Raw genomic sequence first — 18,809 nt, 5'->3', positions numbered from 1 at the left:
AAATATCAAAGTAACAAGGTTATTGCGAATAACCGAATTCAATTACGGACTCACCATAGCCCGTGCTACATGGACACTTCGTTCTGAGTAGCTAAATTTAAAAACAACCAAAACAGAGGCACAGAGCTTTTAACTGCGCTTGGTCTTGACTTTATATGGTTGACTGTTACTCTGTGTTCTGTTCGACAGAAAACTGAGTATCCAGCGTCCTATTTTACCGGTTATTCCCATTCATCTAATTTTGTGTGTTCAGGTAAGGAGCTATCACTCCATGGTCACATTTATCGAATGCCTTTGCGATGTCCGATTATACATCTGCATTCTGTTTTTCTTCTAATGCCACAGTGACTCGTAGTGGTCAAGTAGCTGTGACAGGCACGATATTCCCGCCCTAAATCCATGTTTGCCTTAGTTTTGAATATCATTTCTCTCCTTGAAACTGGTGACATGACTAATCTCTCATATACTTTTATTATGTGGGACGTTAGTGCAACTTGTCTATAATTCTTGGCAAATGCTTATCTCTCTTCTTTTCCTTTCCCCATTTTCTTTCTTCCTACCTTCCCCAATTATTACCATCCCTTAATCACGAACAAATTTAAATTTTTATTAGAGGAAAATGTAAATGCGAGGGATAAACGCTTCCAGCATCTGTCAATCTGTCGATCATTAGAGAGGGGTATCTACGATGACCGCACAACCCATAAACTTCTCATATGTTTTTTGTTCCTTTTTTTTACATAAACCTCTACTTCGTTGTAAAGCGGCGACGTTTTGGTCCGGCCTGGACCAGTAAAAACTGATACAGGTTCAGCTGTCTCAGCTGTCAACTGAGATAAATATAAATAAATAAATGATTCACAACATGGAATTACAAATGGTCGTTCATTCTTAACAAACATGCTATAATTTTATTCCAGTATAGTTGAGGCAGTCGATAATCGTAGGGTTTGTGATGTTGTGTACCTTGACTTTAGCAAAACTTTTGATAGTGCCACATGAAAGATTGATTATAAAGAGGCTCACGGTATTAGGGATGCAATATTAAGTTGGAATAATCACTTCAAGACGATGTAAATATGGTTTTGTAATGGTCAAAAGATTGCTACTGTATCAAAACCCCCTCCCCGCTCAGCTCGTTGTCGCCGTGTGGGGGCTTCGTGGGCGGCTGCTGGAGTGTGATGCTCCTTAGGACAGTCCTCTGTCTTTTTCTAGCCTTGTGCTCCTGCTGCCGTCCTCTCCAATTCTGCTGGGCACCTTTTCCTTTTCCTTCTGTTTCGTTTTTCTCCCCCCTCTTCTCCTATCTGCTTGCCGTTTCCTGCCGACCTTTTACTCGTTCTGGTTCTTCCATGGACTTCTTCTATTTTGACGCCCGGGTGCTTGAGGAGGCATACTCATGCACCCGTAGAACTGCAGTACCCGACGTCGAGAGCGAGGGGAACCTTTTATTGTCAATCCCCACTTCGTCACTGAACCCGATCTCGACGGACTGTCGGTTTCTTAAGGTGGCGTTTGTGGGGTGTATACTCACGACGCACCCCTAGGAGGCCCCGACAAGATCGGCGATAGCTTCTTGTTGGGTGTCCTGCCTCTAATTGTGGCTCCATGGTGGGTGTGGGGGCACATTCGTGAGTGAATTCTTAATTTCGTAAAGATGATAACCCCTGTTTCGGCTGCTTCTGGCTTACCTTTTCAGGCTCGTGGGGTGGGCGACCAAGCCCCCGAGTCGGTCCGTATTGGAAAACCGGGCTCTGTAGCCTCCGCTGCATTGGGCCCCGACCTTGCTCCTCCTTTGGCCTCTCTGACTCCTTCCCCTGGCTCCCCTCCCTCCTCTGTGGTTGGGTCGAGCCCCAAGCCCCCAGTGGTGACTACCTCGTCCCCTGGCGCGGCTCCTTCTCTAGTTGTAACTACTGCGCCTTTTAACCCCTCTCTCTCTGGGGGTTCTCACCGCCGTCTTCGTCACGGCCGCCCTCGCTCGATTCCTTCCAGTTCTGCTACCTATCAAGCCTTGTTTGGTCCCGCTTCGTGGGCCAAATATTTTGATCTCCTCCCTCTTGATTCTGCGCCTCCTGACGATTTCTCCCTTCATCGACATCTCATTGATTCCGTGGATGCCTCCATTACTTTCAACCCCACTCGTCTCGGTACACGTGTCGTTGCTGCTCCTTCTCAGGATGCTGCTTCCCGCTTGGCTGCCTTATCCTGCCTTGGCGAGACCCCCGTTCGGGTCTCGAAGAACGCTCAATTGAATGCCAGTGTTGGCACTATTTTGCTCCCGCCCCATGTTGCAACCGGTGTTCGGGACCTGCGCGACTGCCACGACGATATTCGCCATATCCTCGCTGCCCAGGGCCATTCTATTCTCCAGGTGGACACGTTTACTCGTCCCCCTCGTGGTAGTCGCCATCAACCCCTCCGGGTTGTGAAGATTACCTTTGATGGTAGGACCCTTCCACCCTCTGTCATTCTTGCTGGTGCCAGGTGCTCTGTCCAGGAGTACATTCCTTCTCCTCGGCTCTGCAACAAGTGCTGGAGGTTTGGGCATGGTGCCCTCCGCTGCTCCGGGACTGTCTCTCTCTGTCCTTTGTGTGGTGGCGAGGGTCACTCTAAGTCGGAGTGCACTTCTCCCCAGGCTCGTTGCCTCAACTGCGGTGAGGCCCATCCTACCTTCTCCCGTGCGTGTGTCCATTACAAGCTTGAGGCAGCCGTCCTCAACCTGAAGCACCGGGAGCGTTTATCTTTTCCTGAGGCGAGGCGCCAGGTTCGCCGGCTCCCGCCTTATGCTAATATCTCTTATGCTCGCGTGTTGCGCTCTTCCTCTCCTCGTCCTTCCCGCCTTCCTCAGACTCACAACCGTTTCCGGGCCTTGGACCCTGATGCGCCCACTGCCCCCTCCTCTGTTCCTTTGGGTTCTCTCCCAAAGGATCCTCCTCCTGGTCCTCTGTCTGGGGTTCCCCTTCCTTCTACCCGGTCTGTCGTGTCTTCTGTGTCTTCTTCCTCGTCCCCCTCCGATCCTCCTTCCCATCCTCTTCCTCCATCTATTGGCTCTCCCCACCGCCTGTCGGTGCGGGCGGATGTCCATCGCTCTCCTAAAGGCCGTCGTGTGTGCTCTCGTTCGGCTTCTCCTGTTGAGACACTGGAATCCGTTGCCCGGTACGTAGTTGCTGGGACACCGGTCTCTTTAAGTCAGAAGCGTAAGCCTGGCTCCTCTCCTTCCTCTTCCCCGGCGGGTAAGAAGGCTTCGCTTTCTTCCTCAGCTCCTTCTTCTGGCTCTGTTGCTCCTTCCCCTCCCGTTTCAGTGCTTGCGCCCCCTATTCCTGCTATGGAGGTTTCTTTGGCCCCTGCTTCCCTTTCGGTTGCTGCTCTTGCTGGGGTGCGCTCCCCTCTTTCTACTCCCCCTCCTCCTGCTGCTGTCCTTGACGGCTCCTCTCCGTTGTCTCCTCCTCTTCCTCCTCCTCCTCCAGACCCTGCCCGCCCACCTCTGCTCTGTTCTCCCGTTTCCTTCCCTCCGTCTTTGCTCAGTTTACCCATGCCCCCTAACTCTGACTTTGCTGACCCTGATCCCGACCCTGATATTCTTTAACGTGCTCTGTTGGTCTTTCGCCTTTGTTTCTTCCTTGTTCTCTGTTTTTGTCCTTTCTCTTCTCGTCGTTGTCCATTCTTCAATGGAACGTTCGAGGTTATTACGCCAATTTCCTCGAACTCCAACTTCTGATTTCGCGGTTTTCGCCCCTTTGTGTCTGTCTCCAGGAGCCAATGCTTGGTGCTCGTCCTGGTCGTTTTCGTGGCTATTCCTTTCTCTCCCCCCCCCCAGCCATTGCTGGGGCTTCTAATTCTTCTGCTCTTTTGATTCGGGCTGATGTTCCCTTTGTTCCTTTACTTTTTCCTTCGCCTCTCCATTGTTCTGCTGCTCGTATCTTTGTGGGGAAATGGTACACAGTTTGTTCCATTTATCTCCCCCCGAGTGTCCCGCTCTCTCTTCCTGATTTGACACACCTCCTGGACTCCTTGCCGGAGCCTGTGCTCCTGCTGGGTGACTTCAATTGTCGTCATTCTCTTTGGGGTGACGTTCTGACGAATACCCGGGGTCGCCTCCTTGAGCCGTTTCTCCTCTCTTCTTCCCTGTCTCTTCTGAATTCTGGTGAGCCCACTCATTTGGACTCTCGGACTCGCACCCTTTCTTGTCTTGATCTTTCTCTCTGCTCTTCTTCTCTTTACTTAGATTTCACGTGGCAGGTTCTTGATGACCTCCATGGAAGTGATCATTTCCCCATCCTTGTTTCCTTTTTCTCTTTTCGCCCTTCCCTATCTTTCCCTAGGTGGCAGTTTGCTAAGGCAGACTGGACCCTATTTACCCTCAGTGCTGCTCTCCCTGACCTCTCCCTTCTGCCTCTCTCTCGCGCTCTCCTCCTTTTTCATGACACTGTCTTCAACGCTGCCCTCCGCTCTATTCCTCGCTCTTCCTCTCGGGGTCCTCGGAAGTGCGTTCCCTGGTGGAATGCGGACTGTGCTCGGGCTGTCCGCTGTAAGCGTGCAGCCTGGAAGAGGCACCGCCGTAGGCAGACGACCGATTCTTTTCTTTTCTTTCGGAAAGCGAGTGCGGTGGCCCGTAGGGCCATCCGTACGGCTAAACGTGAATGTTGGGCATCTTATGTCTCAACAATTACGTCCGAGACCCCTCTGGCCCAGATCTGGAAGCGTATCCGCAAGATAGCGGGTAAGTTCGTTCCCGATGTTTCACCGGTCCTTCACCTCCATGATACTCTTGTGGCGGACCCGTTGCAGGTCGCTTCCGAACTGGGTTCCCATTTTTCTTCTGTTAGCTCTGGTCTTCATCTTCCCCAATCTTTCCTTCTTCGTAAACCTGTCCTTGAGTCTCGTCCTTTAGATTTCTGCACTCATCTTCAGCTTCCCTATAATGATCCCTTCTCTCTCTCTGAACTTCGTTCTGCCCTGGCCCTCTGCGGTTCTACGGCGGCGGGCTCCGATGGTATTCATTATGAGATGCTTCGCCATCTCCCTCCGAGCACGTCTCAGTATTTACTGAGTCTGTATAATCGGATCTGGGAGTCGTCGTCAGTCCCTGAGGACTGGCTCGATGCCGTTGTCCTCCCTGTTCGCAAACCGGGGTCTCTGGGTACTTCCCCTAAGGACTTTCGCCCTATTGCTCTCACAAGTTGTGTCTGCACTAACTCTTGTGCAGACACAAGAGACAGACTGTGTCTGTCTGTTGTGTCACTAACTCTTTGAACGTATGGTTAACGTTCGTCTGATGTGGTTCCTGGAACACCATCACCTCCTCTCCCCTTCTCAATTTGGTTTCCGCAAGTGCCGCAGCACGACAGATGTCCTGGTGAACTTGGAGGTCTATATTCGTACTGCTTTTGCTGCGAAGACCTCCGTTGTTGCCGTCCTTTTTGACCTGGAAAAGGCTTACGACACCACTTGGCGTTATCATATCCTATCTCAACTTCATTCTTTTGGCCTTCGTGGTCATCTCCCTCTCTTTCTCCGTAGCTTCCTCTCTCGTCGTTCCTTTCGGGTGCGCCTTGGTACCGCTCTCTCTCCCTCTTTTCAGCAATACGAAGGTGTGCCCCAGGGTAGTGTTCTGAGCACTACTCTTTTTCTTGTTGCCCTCAATGGTCTTCTTTCCTCTCTTCCTTCTGGTGTCTTCTCCGCTCTCTATGTGGATGATCTTACCCTTTGTTGTCAGGGTGATGATTCGCCTCTCCTTCAACGCCGGCTTCAACTTGCAATTGATGCCGTGTCGTCTTGGGCCACAGGTCATGGCTTCAAGTTCTCTACTTCTAAGACTTGTGCCATGACTTTTACGCGGAAACGGGTTGTTCTTCGTCCCTCTTTGTCACTTTATGGTCATCCCCTTGAATACAAAGATTCCGCGAAGCTTTTGGGGTTATTCCTTGACACTCGTTTGTCTTGGTCTCCCCATATCTCTTACCTCCGTGTTGAGTGCTCTAAGGCCCTTACCCTCCTTCGGGTCTTGTCCCATACTTCTTGGGGGGCAGATAGGCGCACTCTCCTTGCTTTACATTCCTCTCTCGTCCTGCCTAAGCTCGATTCTGGTTGCCCTGCTTACTCGTCTGCTTCTCCTTCTACTCTTCGCCGTCTTGATGCTTTGCACCATACTGGGTTGCGCCTCAGTTCTGGTGCCTTTCGTTCGACTCCCATCCTTAGCTTGTATGTTGACACTGGCTTCCTGTCTCTCCAGGACCGCCGTGATCGCTACTGTCTTCGCTATCTTGCGCGGTCCTTGCAACATCCTTCCTCTCGCCTCTGTCGTGCTTTAACTTTTACCCCTCCTGCGGTTCCTGTTCCTCTTCACCACCTCCCTCTTTCTGTCCGGTTATCTCGCCTACAGGATTCTCTCTCCGTTCGTATTTCTGATGTTTCTCCTCGTGTTGTTCCTTCTTTGCCCCCGTGGAGGGTCCCTCTTCCGCGGTTTTGTACTTCCTTGACCCGTATCACTAAAGCTTTTACCCCTCCTACGGTTCTAAAACGCTCCTCGAGCACTTTTCTTCTCACTCCCGCTCCGTTTCTGTCTTCACCGATGGGTCTAAGTCAGCGGACGGTGTTGGCTACTCTGTTGTTTTTCCTGATCGCACTTATATGTGTCGCTTGCCTCCGGAGACTAGCATCTTTACAGCAGAACTTTATGCTATTCTCTATGCTCTTCGTCTCCTGCTTTCTCGTTGTCAGTCTTCCTTTGTGGTTGTTGTTGACTCTCGTAGTGCCCTCATGGCTCTCGGGTCCTTTAATCCGGTTCATCCAGTAGTTGTCGAGATCCAGCATTGGCTGTTTCTCGTTCACAGTAAATTTAAGTCGGTTGAGTTTTGTTGGGTTCCCAGCCATATTGGTGTGTCTTTAAATGAGCGTGCGGATGCTGCCGCTAAGGAAGCTGTCCGCTCTTGTCCCATCTCTCGTAAAGGCATTCCGTATTCCGACTTTTACCCAGTTATCCATTCCTCAGTTCTTACCCGTTGGCAGGCTTCTTGGTTGTCTGTTACTGGTAACAAGCTACGTACTCTTAAATGTTGTGTTTCCTCGTGGCCGTCCTCCTTCCACCGTAACCGGCGGTGGGAAACAGCTCTGGCGAGGTTGCGTATTGGCCGTACTCGCTTAACCCATGGTCACTTGATGGAGCGCCGCCCTGCTCCTTATTGTCCTAGTTGCATTGTCCCTCTTACGGTCGTGCATGTCCTTCTTGAATGTCCTGACTTCCAGGACGAGCGTGTGTCTTGCTTTCCGACCGCCCCTCGCGGTCACCTGTCCCTCGATAGAATTCTTGGTGACTCGGATACTTTTGATATCGTTCGCCTTATGCGTTTTTGTTCTCGTATTGGCATCCTTGGTGATATTTAACGCCCTCTGATTATTTTGCGTATTTGATGGTGCTACATAGCCTTCCCGGTTTGGTGCCTTCTTTTGATAATTACTTACTTACTTACTGTATCAAAAGGTTTTCTAAAGTCAAGGTACACAACATTATAAACCTTTCCACAAAATATACAGATGACATTTTTCAGTTTACAGTTTAGTCTGTCAAAATAACACAATTAAAAAATAATTTTCCAGTTTGTTCATATTTCTTCAGAGATCACAGTTCTAAGTTCTAATTTCGTTGTACGTCGGTAAATATAGTATGGTCCTCATCGTTACTGTAAGTACTACCAAAACTGGAGGATGGGCTGGTATATTATACTTGTGTTATTATCAGTGCAGATCGCATCACAAATGCTTTCACGACGTAAGAAAATGGTTGGAATCTTTTACAATCTAAGAAGTTATAGATTAAATAAACATCAATATATTAAACTTCCCAGACATATATTAAACCTGCGTTATTTTCATTGCAGATAGCATCCGAAATGCCCACCAGGAGGGAAGCTACCCACTACGCCTACTTGGACCTGCCAGATAGCGTGAAACTGAACATGAAGAAACTGCAAGATTCTCTCTGGAGCAAAGCCAAGGAACTCAAACATGCTGCAGCCGACCCAGACCACGGGCACATCAGCCTCGGCTACTTCATACTAGACAGAGGTAAGGAGTTGGGGAAGTGTTAGTAAATAAGTAGTGAAGATGAGAGTTTGGAGAATTGGTCACTAAGAAGTTTACAGTCATTCGAGGATCAATAGATTGTGTTATCCAAACTAAGCAGCTTGTTTATTAGCTTGTGGTGAAAGAAGCTACGTTAGGTTCTTGACTTTTAATATATTGTATATAATGAACTCACAAGAGTGTGATTTATCTGCGCTAAAATATAGTGGGAATGCAATGGGATTGAACTCGCGAACCTTGATTCGTGCTACCAGTTGAACTATGACTAAAGAAATATCTCGAGTATAGTTACTTGAAAGTTTGGAAGGTACCAACATTAGCGACAGTATACATGTATCAGTACAACTATGAATATTTGTTTTTAAAATTAAATATTTTTTTCTGAATATGCGTATACACATAGCAGGTTAAATATTAAATTATAAAATTCTTATTTTGTAATTTCAGAAAGATGGAGGTAGATAAGCGTAAGCAGACAGATCAGAATGTTGCTGTCAACATTCGTCAACTGATTGCGAAGTTCATGACAAGTACAACAACCTCGTACCTACTAAATTGATCCATAAATGCAAACTAAACCGCCATAATTGAGGAGAGTAAGTAAGTAATTATCAAAAAAAGGCACCAAACCGGGAAGGCTATGTAGCACCAACAAAGGCGCAGAATAATCAGAGAGCGCTAAATATCACCAAGAATGCCAATACGAGAACAAAAACGCATAAGGCGAACGATATCAAAAGTATCAGTCACCAAGAATTCTATTGAGGGACAGATGACCGCGAGGGGCGGTCGGAAAGCAAGACACACGCTCGTCCTGGAAGTCAGGACATTCAAGAAGGACATGCACGACTGTAAGAGGGACAATGCAATTAGGAAAATAAGGAGCAGGGTGAAGCTCCATCAAGTGACCATGGGTTAAGCGAGTATGGCCAATACACAACCTTGCCAGAGCCGTTCCCCATCGCCGGTTACAGTGGAAGGAGGACGGCCACGAGGAAACACAACACTTAAGAGTACGTAGTTTGTTACCAGTAACAGACGACCATGAAGCCTGCCAACGGGTAAGGATGGAAGAATGGTTAACCGGGTAAAAGTCGGAATATGGAATACCTTTACGAGAGATGGGACAAGAGCAGACAGCTTCTTTGGCAGCAGCATCCACACACTCATTTAAAGACACACCAATATGGCTGGGAACCAAACAAAACTCAACCGACTTAAATTTACTGTGAACAAGAAACAGCCAATACTGTATCTCGACAACTACTGGATGAACCGAATTACAGGACCCAAGAGCCACGAGGGCACTACGAGAGTCAAGAACAACTACAAAGGAAGACAGACAACAAGAAAGCAGGAGACAAAGAGCATATGGAATAGCATAAAGCTCCGCTGTGAAGATGCTAGTCTCCGGAGGTAAGCGACACATATAAGTGCGATGAGGAAAAACAACAGAGTAGCCAACACCTTTCCGCAGAATTAGACCCATCGGTGAAGAAAGAAATGGAGCGGGAGTAAGAAGAAAAGTGCTCAAGGAAAAGGCGTTTTAGAACCATAGGAGGGGTAAAAGGTTTAGTGATGCGGTCCCCCTCCCTGCTCAGCTCGTTGATGCCGTGAGGGCAGCTTAGTGAGCGGCTGCCGGAGTGTGATGCTCCTTGAACAGTCCTCTGTCCCTTTGTAGCCTTGTGCTCCTGCTGCCGTCCACTCCAATTATGCTGAGCTAATTTTTCTTCTATTTCGTTTTTCTCCCCCTCCCCTCTTCTCCTATCTGCTTGCCGTTTCCTGCCGACCTTTTGCTTGTTTTGGTTATTCCTTTGGACTTCTATTTTGACGCCTGGGTGCTTGAGGAGGCATACTCTTGCACCTATAGAACGGTAGTACCCAACGTCGAGAGCGAGGGGAACCTTTTATTGTCAATCCCCCTTTCGTCATTGAACCCGATCTCGACGGACTGTCGGTTCTTAAGGTGGCGTTTGTGGGGCGTATACTCACGACGCACCCCTAGGAGGCCCCGGCATGATCGGCGATAGCTTCCCGTTGGGTGTCTTTCCTCTAATTGTGGCTCCATGGTGGGTGTGGGGGTACATTCGTGAATGAATGTTTATCGTTCGTACCTATGTTGTGTTCTGTTCTTCCTTTACTTTCTCATGCTCGTGGGGTGGGCGACCAAGCCCCCGAGTCGGTCCGTGTTGGAAGACCGGGCTCTGTAGTCTCTGCTGCATTGGGCCCTGACCTTGCTCCTCCTTTGGCCTCTCTGACCACTCCCTTCGGCTCTCCTCCCTCCTCTGTGCTTGGGTCGAGCCCCAAGCCCCCAGTGGTGACTACCTCGTCCCCTGGCGCGACTCCATCTCTCGTTGTCACTACTGCGCCTTTTAACCCCTCTCTCTCTGGGGGTTCTCAACGCCGTCCTCGTCACGGCCGCCCTCGCTCGATTCTTTCCCGTTCTGATGCCTATCAAGCCTTGTTTGGTCCCTCTTCATGGGCCAAATATTTTGATCTCCTCCCTCTTGATTCTGCGCCTCCTGACGATTTCTCCCTCGATTGACATCTCATTGATTCCGTGGATGCCTCTGTTACCTTCAACCCCACTCGTCTCGGTACACGTGTCGTTGCTGCTCCTTCTCAGGATGCAGCTTCCCGCTTGGCTGCCTTATGCCCTATCGAGACCCCTGTTCGGGTCTCAAAGAACGCTCAGTTGAACACCAGTGTTGGCACTATTCTCCTCCCGCCCCATGTTGCGACCGGTGTTCGGGATCTGCGAGACTGCCACGACGATATTCGACATATCCTTGATGCCCAGGGCCATTCTACTCTCCAGGTGGACACGTTTACTCGTCCCCCTCGTGGTAGTCGTCGTCAACCCCTTCGGGTTGAGAAGATTGTTACGAACCCGGATCCAGCGTCCGAGCACGGAGCAGTGACGACCGCGCCATCTGTGGGTCAGCTCCCGAAACCCCCTCCAAACGGACGACGACACCTGGTGAGGACGACGTGTACTGGCCACAAGGGCCGGCTTCCAGTCCTGTTAAGCTCACAACACAGCCGCTGCTGACCTCTGGTGAGGTGGTGCTCAGACAACAACGCCATCAATGGAGTGGATACGTCAGGCGTTTGTGTCTGAGCCAGTAAGTGAGGTGCTTTAGTGTGTCCCTGTTATTGATGACGTGTCTGCTTACAGAGTCGACCTGGGACTGCTGTGAGGGAAGTTGAGTCAGTCTACCCAAGGCAGCCGTCTCCATACCTCGTGCTTTGCTGCAGCAGCTGTGAGTCGTCTCCCGGAGGAACACAGTGGTGTTACCCTGCCTGTGAAGCGGCAGTGAAGGCTTGTCGTACCCGGGACCGACTGCTGGAGACGATTAACCACTGGGGTATTGAGGACAGGAGAGTGATTTGTGGTATCACACGAGGCTCCTGATTAGGGCGCTACCCTAGTATCGCTCGTGGAGTGGGCTGACCAGCGTTGCTGATCCGGAACCTGCCAGCAGACCTGCTGGACTTGTGGTTGACGGCCTCCACGGCGGTGCCCCCAGTGGAACTGTGTTTTGGCTGGCCTGTGGCCAGGGTAGATTCAGCTTGTCGAAAGGATTCGTCGAAGAGACCACAAAAGCACCGAGGACTTGGCACCGAGAGTTTGGATCCAGAGTCTTCAGGAGAAGACGATAGTGTATATAATACCCTTGTGCAGTGTTAATACCCCTCCCCCTGAGTAACCTTTTTTATATATTATTTATTTGGTGATGGTAATAATTATAGTATTAAGTTCTTGCCTTTATTTCCCCTCCCCCTTTATTTTACTTGCGTCACGGATCTCATCCCTTGAAAGCCACTACTGGCTTGGGGCCGGATACCCTTCCTCTAATAACATCAGAGTACGAACCCCGTTGCGTCCCGAGAGGGCCGTAACATAATTGGCATCCCCAGCGGGATCCGTCTCCTTGTTAAGTATGTTTGACAGGGGTGGTGAAGTGGCGTAATCCCTGTATATAATTCCCCCCGTGTGTGACGATTGTGACGTTATACGTCCTGTGCGGTGCTCAAGAGTGACTAAGTGCGATATTGTGCAGTGCGGTGCTCGCTGTGATTAAGCGATTAAGTGCAATATTGTGTAGTGCAGTGCCCGAAGTAATTACGTGCAATATTGGCAAGTGAAGTGCCAGGTGCGATAAAGTGAAATATTGGCGTAGAACAGTGCTCGGTGCGTTAAGTGTTAACGTGTAAGCGGTTTGTTAAGTGCTAAGTGTTCCATCTGTAACAATGGCAGAAAAAGCTACCATCGATGATCTGGACGATGTGCAGGCTTTTCTGAACAGAGAGGACTGTCTTGCCAGATTAAAATATCTGAGCAAACCAGAGCTAGTGCTAGTTAGTGCCTACCTAGAGATAAAGATCCGTGCCAGTGATTCCCGTGTAGAGATCTTATCCAGGGTTCACCGGCATTTGAAGGCCGAAGAAAAACAAGGAAGTGAGGCACTAGGTACCAAGGAAAGTGAAGAAGTTGCTTCCACTGAAAAGGAAGATAAAGGTAGTGACATTGACAGTGATGCAGGTGAGCTGAATATTAGCTTGCTTACAGTAAAAATGCGTGCCTTGGAAATTAATCGAGAAATTGAATGGAAGAAGTTAGAAATAGAACGAGAATTAAAAGATAAAGAAATGGAGATGAAAGAAAAGGAATTGGCGATGAGGCGTCTAGAATTAGAAGAGAAACGTGAAAGAGAAGAGCGAGAAAAGGAAGAGAAACAGCGAGAGAGAGAGAAGAAAAAGAAAGAGAGAGACAACATGAGCTAGAAGTATTACGGTTAGGTGGTCGGAGGCCAACGACGGAAGCCAGCAGTTTCGATCCGGTAAGGAACATCAAAATGGTCCCGAAGTTCAACGAGAAGGAAGTTTCTAAGTTCTTCGCAGCCTTCGAGAAAGTCGCTGCCTCTTTGGAGTGGCCAAGGGAGAATTGGGCCATCATGATACAGTCAGTCTTGACTGGGAAGGCCCAAGTCGCCTACTCCACGTTATCCCTTGACGACTCTGGCGATTATGACCAGGTGAAGAAGGTCGTGCTCATGGCGTACCAATTGGTACCTGAGGCTTACAGACAGAAGTTCAGAAACCTGAAAAAGACCTCAGAGCACACGTTCACCGAATTCGCCACAATCAAGGAGCGACTTTTCCAGGAATGGTGTGCCTCTCGGAAGGTGGAGACCAAAGAAGACCTCGAGCAGCTTATACTGCTAGAGGACTTCAAGGATTGTTTGTCTGGAGACCTGAAGACGTACTTAGAGGAACAGCAGGTAGAGACCTTGAGTGCGGCAGCCACCATGGCTGAGGAATACATCCTGACTCATAGGCAGTCTGCTAAGTACGTCCCGAGGAATTACCAACGCTGGTTCGACAGACCTCATGACGAAGAAGAGACTCCCGTCCCACGAAGCACTAAGAAGACGCCCCCAAGTAGCCCTCGAAGGACTAGTCCTAGCAGTCCGAAACACCGTAGTCCAAGGAGGAATGTGGTGTGCTGGACTTGTGGGCAGAAAGGGCATGTAGCTGCTATGTGCCGAGGCAGAAGAGGTAACGGCGCACGTAGGGAGGTGGTGATGATGAGCTGTGTTACACCACCAGCAGGAAGCCAGTCGACGACGACGCAGGAAGGACCAAGTTTGTTCGCCCCTCACACTTCAAGCGGGTATGTAACAAGTGATCATACTGGAAGATCAGTTGTAGTGCTCAGAGATAGTGGAGCAGCCCAGTCCCTGATCGTGAGAAGCTCGTTACCCGAAGGAGTGAGTGTGGTTGGGAGACCAAAGGTTGTCCTGGTTGGGTTTCCAAGGACGCGGTACATCGCCCCCTTAGTGCCGGTACATCTCGACTCGCCTTACTTCAGTGGCACATGTGCGTTGGCAGTAGTCGATACCCTCCCTGTGGCTGGGATTGACGTGGTACTAGCCAACGACTTGGTGACCGATTGGAGCACCAATCATCCCAAGATAGCGGACGAGTCAGCCAGAACAGCAAGGTCTGAGGTAACGGCAGGCAGTGGTAATATCCAGGTACAGTCAGACCCGGAATATACTATGTTTAATTTGTCCTCTCACCCGCAGATCGACAGTATTCTAACAGTGTCTCCTGATTCTTCTCTCGACAAGGAACATGAGGTTACGATGGCAGAAGTACCTGAGCTAGAAGAGAGGCCTTGTGTGCAGGCACCCACGGATACCAACGAGTCTGGAGCGAAGGCGGATATGTACTTGCGGGATGGCATTGTACAGCGTTCATTGAACCGGCCAGAGATTCCCCAGACGTCAGAGGTATGTGAGGTGTGTTCGAAAGGTCTAGTGCCCTCTTTGGTCCAAACCAGGCTAGTGGATATTGCCGGCTATGGACATGACAGGCTCGGGAAGCTTATCCCTCAATTGGCCCCATGTTTCTTAGCGATACTTTGTTTTGTTCTCGTATGTGTTCCCAGTGTTCTCAGTAAGGACTGGTGGACGACCCGACAGATGATGGCTCCCATGAAAATTGCGAAGAGATCCCAGGGATTAGAGACGTGCACTGCGAGTGTTGCAGTCGACGAAGGAACCTGGAAGGTGATGGTTGATACAGGAGGTACGACATATGATAATATGAGTGACTGTTTCCGGCAGGTTGACACCCCCCGCGTGATTGCTGAGCCTCAATGCAGCGTTATACGGAACGTTGGTCGACCTGACGGTGGCAGAGCGAATGCCATCTTCGGTGTGCAAGCAGCCCTGTTGAAACTAGGTGTAAGCCTAGTAGAGGCGTATGCAGTAAGTATTGACTTACCCGCTGTCGCTGTCACTCTAAATTATCAGACCCCTGTATTCCAGGTTCCCGTCTCCCTGAAGGACCATCGGACCGGTACCAGAAATACCGTCTGTGATCAGCCATCATCGGTGCCACGACACAGGGAAGTGTCGAGTCGCCCCTCATCGTGTCTACACCGATCCTTACTCGAGAGAGGTGAGATGATGCCCCTGCTTGACATCGCAGTGGAGACGTGGAAGATTACGTCAGGCAGGACATTGCCTTACATCTGCAAGTTCCCGTTGTGCCGGAATTGTCCAGTAGGACAGTTCTGTGGACGAGACAGCCTCGCCGTTCCAGTTTATAAAGCTTGTGAGTCCATTTGGAGTTGTCGCCGTACTAATGAGGTTTGTATCTCTTTTTATAGAACCCCAAACCAAATTCTTTTTGGTGGGGAGGTGTTACGAACCCGGATCCAGCGTCCGAGCACGGAGCAGTGACGACCGCGCCATCTGTGGGTCAGCTCCCGAAACCCCCTCCAAACGGACGACGACACCTGGTGAGGACGACGTGTACTGGCCACAAGGGCCGGCTTCCAGTCCTGTTAAGCTCACAACACAGCCGCTGCTGGCCTCTGGTGAGGTGGTGCTCAGACAACAACGCCATCTATGGAGTGGATACGTCAGGCGTTTGTGTCTGAGCCAGTAAGTGAGGTGCTTTAGTGTGTCCCTATTATTGATGACGTGTCTGCTTACAGAGTCGACCTGGGACTGCTGTGAGGGAAGTTGAGTCAGTCTACCCAAGGCAGCCGTCTCCATACCTCGTGCTTTGCTGCAGCAGCTGTGAGTCGTCTCCCGGAGGAACACTGTGGTGTTACCCTGCCTGTGAAGCGGCAGTGAAGGCTTGTCGTACCCGGGACCGACTGCGGGAGACGATTAACCACTGGGGTATTGAGGACAGGAGAGTGATTTGTGGTATCACACGAGGCTCCTGATTAGGGCGCTACCCTAGTATCGCTCGTGGAGTGGCCTGACCAGCGTTGCTGATCCGGAACCTGCCAGCAGACCTGCTGGACTTGTGGTTGACGGCCTCCACGGCGGTGCCCCCAGTGGAACTGTGTTTTGGCTGGCCTGTGGCCAGGGTAGACTCGGCTTGTCGAAAGGATTCGTCGAAGAGACCACGAAAGCACCGAGGACTTGGCACCGAGAGTTTGGATCCAGAGTCTTCGGGAGAAGACGATAGTGTATATAATACCCTTGTGCAGTGTTAATACCCCTCCCCCTGAGTAACCTTTTTATATATTATTTATTTGGTGATGGTAATAATTATAGTATTAAGTTCTTGCCTTTATTTCCCTTCCCCCTTTATTTTACTTGCGTCATGGATCTCATCCCTTGAAAGCCACTACTGGCTTGGGGCCGGATACCCTTCCTCTAATAACATCAGAGTATGAACCCCGTTGCGTCCCGAGAGGGCCGTAACAAAGATTACCTTTGATGGTAGGACCCTTCCACCCTCTGTCATTCTTGCTGGTGCCACGTGCTCTGTCCAGGAGTACATTCCTTCTCCTAGGCTCTGTAAGAAGTGCTGGAGGTTTGGGCATGGTGCCCTCCACTGCTCTGTGACTGTCTCTCTCTGTCCTTGGTGTGGAGGCGAAGTTCACTCTAAGTTGGAGTGTACTTCTCCCCGGGCTCGTTGCCTCAACTGTGGTGAGGCCCATCCTACCTTCTCCCGTGCATGTGTCCATTACAAGCTTGAGGCAGCCGTCCTCAGCTTGAAGCATCGGGAGCATTTATCTTTTCCTGAGGCGAGGCGCCAAGTTCGCCGGCTCCTGCCTCATGCTAATATCTCTTATGCTCGCATGTTGCGCTCTTCCTCTCCTCGTCCGTCCCACCTTCCTCAGACTCAACTGTTTCCGGGCCTTGGACCCTGATACCCCCACTGCCCCCTCCTCTATTCCTTTGAGTTCTGTCCCAAAGGATCCACCTCCTGGTCCTCTGTCTGGGGTTCCCCTTCTTTATACCCGGTCTATCTTGTCTCCTGTGTCTTCTTCCTCGTCTCCCTCCGTTCCTCCTTCCCATCCTTCCCCTCCGTCTCTTGACTCTCCCCGCCGCCTGTCGGTGCGGGCTGATGTCCATCGCTCGACAAACATCCGTCGTGTGCGCTCTCGTTCGGCTTCTCCTGTTAAGACACTGGAATCCGTTGCCCAGTACGCAGTTGCTGGGACACCTGTCTCTTTAAGTCAGAAGCATAAGCCTGGCTCCTCTCCTTCCTCCTCCCCGGCGGGTAAGAGGGTTTCGCTTTCTTCCTCGGCCCCCTCTTTCTGCCACTATCGCCCCTTCCTTTCCCATTTCGGTGGTTGCGCCCCATGTTCCTGCTATGTCGGTTTCTTTGGCCCCCGCTTCCCCCTCGGTGGGTGCCCATACCGAGGTGCGCTCCCCTCTTTCTACTCCACCTCTTCCTACTGCTGTCCTTGACTGCTGCTCTCCGTTGTCTCCTCCTCCTTCCTCCTCCTCCTCCGGACCCCACCCGGCCACCGCTGGTCTGTTCTCCCGCTTCCTTCCCTCCGTCTTTGCTTAGTTTACCCATGCCCCCTAACCCTGACTTTGCTGACTCTGATCCCGACCCTGATATTCTTCAACGTGCTATGTTGCTCTTTCGCCTTGGTTTCTTCCTTGTTCTCTGTTGTTGTCCTTTCTCTTCTCGTCGTTGTCTATTCTTCAATGGAACGTTCGAGGTCATTACGCCAATTTCCTCGAACTCCAACTTCTGATTTCGCGGTTTTCGCCCCTTTGAGTCTGTCTCCAGGAGCCGATGCTTGGTGCTCCTCTGGGTCGTTTTCGTGGTGATTTCTTTCTCCCTCCCCCCCCAGCTGTTACTGGGGCTCCTAATTCTTCTGCTTTCTTGATTCGCTCGGATGTTCCCTTTGTCCCCTTACTTTTTCCTTCGCCTCTCCATTGTTCTGCTGCTCGTATCTTTGTGGGGAAATGGTACACAGTTTGTTCCATTTATCTTCCCCCCCCCCCCGAGTGTCCCGCTTTTTCTTCCTGATCTGAAACACCACCTGGACTCCTTACCCGAGCCTGTGCTTTTGCTGGGTGATTTCAATTGTTGTCATTCTCTTTGGGGTGACGTTTTGACGAATACCCGAGGTCGCCTTCTTGAGCCGTTTCTCCTCTCTTCTTCCCTGTCTCTTCTGAATTCTGGTGAGCCCACTCATTTGGACTCTCGGACTCGCACCCTTTCCTGTCTTGATCTTTTTCTTTGCTCTTCTTCTCTTTACTTAGATTTCACGTGGCAGGTTCTTGATGACCTCCATGGCAGTGACCATTTCCCCATCCTTATTTCCTTTTTCACTTTTCGTCCTTTCCTCTCCTTCCCTAGGTGGCAGTTTGCTAAAGCGGACTGAAACCTATTTACCCTCAGTGCTGCTCTTTCTGACCTCTCCCTTCTGCCACTCCCTCACGCTCTCCTCCTTTTTCATGACACTGTCTTCAACGCTGCACTCCACTCTATTCCTCGCTCTTCCTCTCGGGGTCCGCGGAAGTGCGTTCCCTGGTGGAATGCAGACTGTGCTCGGGCTGTCCGCTGTAAGCCTGGAAGAGGCACCGCCGTCGGCAGACGGCCGATTCTTTTCTTTTCTTTCGGAGAGCGAGTGTAGTGGCCCGTAGGGCCATCCGTTCGGCTAAACGTGAATGTTGGGCATCTTATGTCTCCACACTTACGTTCGAAACTCCCCTGCCACAGATCTGGAAGCGTATCTGCAAGATAGCGGGTAAGTTCGTTCCCGATGTTTCACCGGTCCTTCATCTCCCTGGTACTCTTGTGGCGGACCCGTTGCAGGTCGCTACCGAACTGGGTTCCCACTTTTCTTCTGTTAGCTCTGGTCTCCATCTTCCCCAATCTTTCCTTCTTCATAAACCTGTCCTTGAGTCTCGTCCTTTAGATTTCTGCACTCGTCTTCGACTTCCTAT

Source organism: Procambarus clarkii, chromosome 12 (genome assembly GCF_040958095.1).
Source record: "Procambarus clarkii isolate CNS0578487 chromosome 12, FALCON_Pclarkii_2.0, whole genome shotgun sequence".
NCBI classification, from domain to species: Eukaryota; Metazoa; Arthropoda; class Malacostraca; order Decapoda; family Cambaridae; genus Procambarus; species Procambarus clarkii.
The sequence above is the reverse complement of the archived record's forward strand: the minus strand, read 5'-3'. Positions refer to the sequence as shown.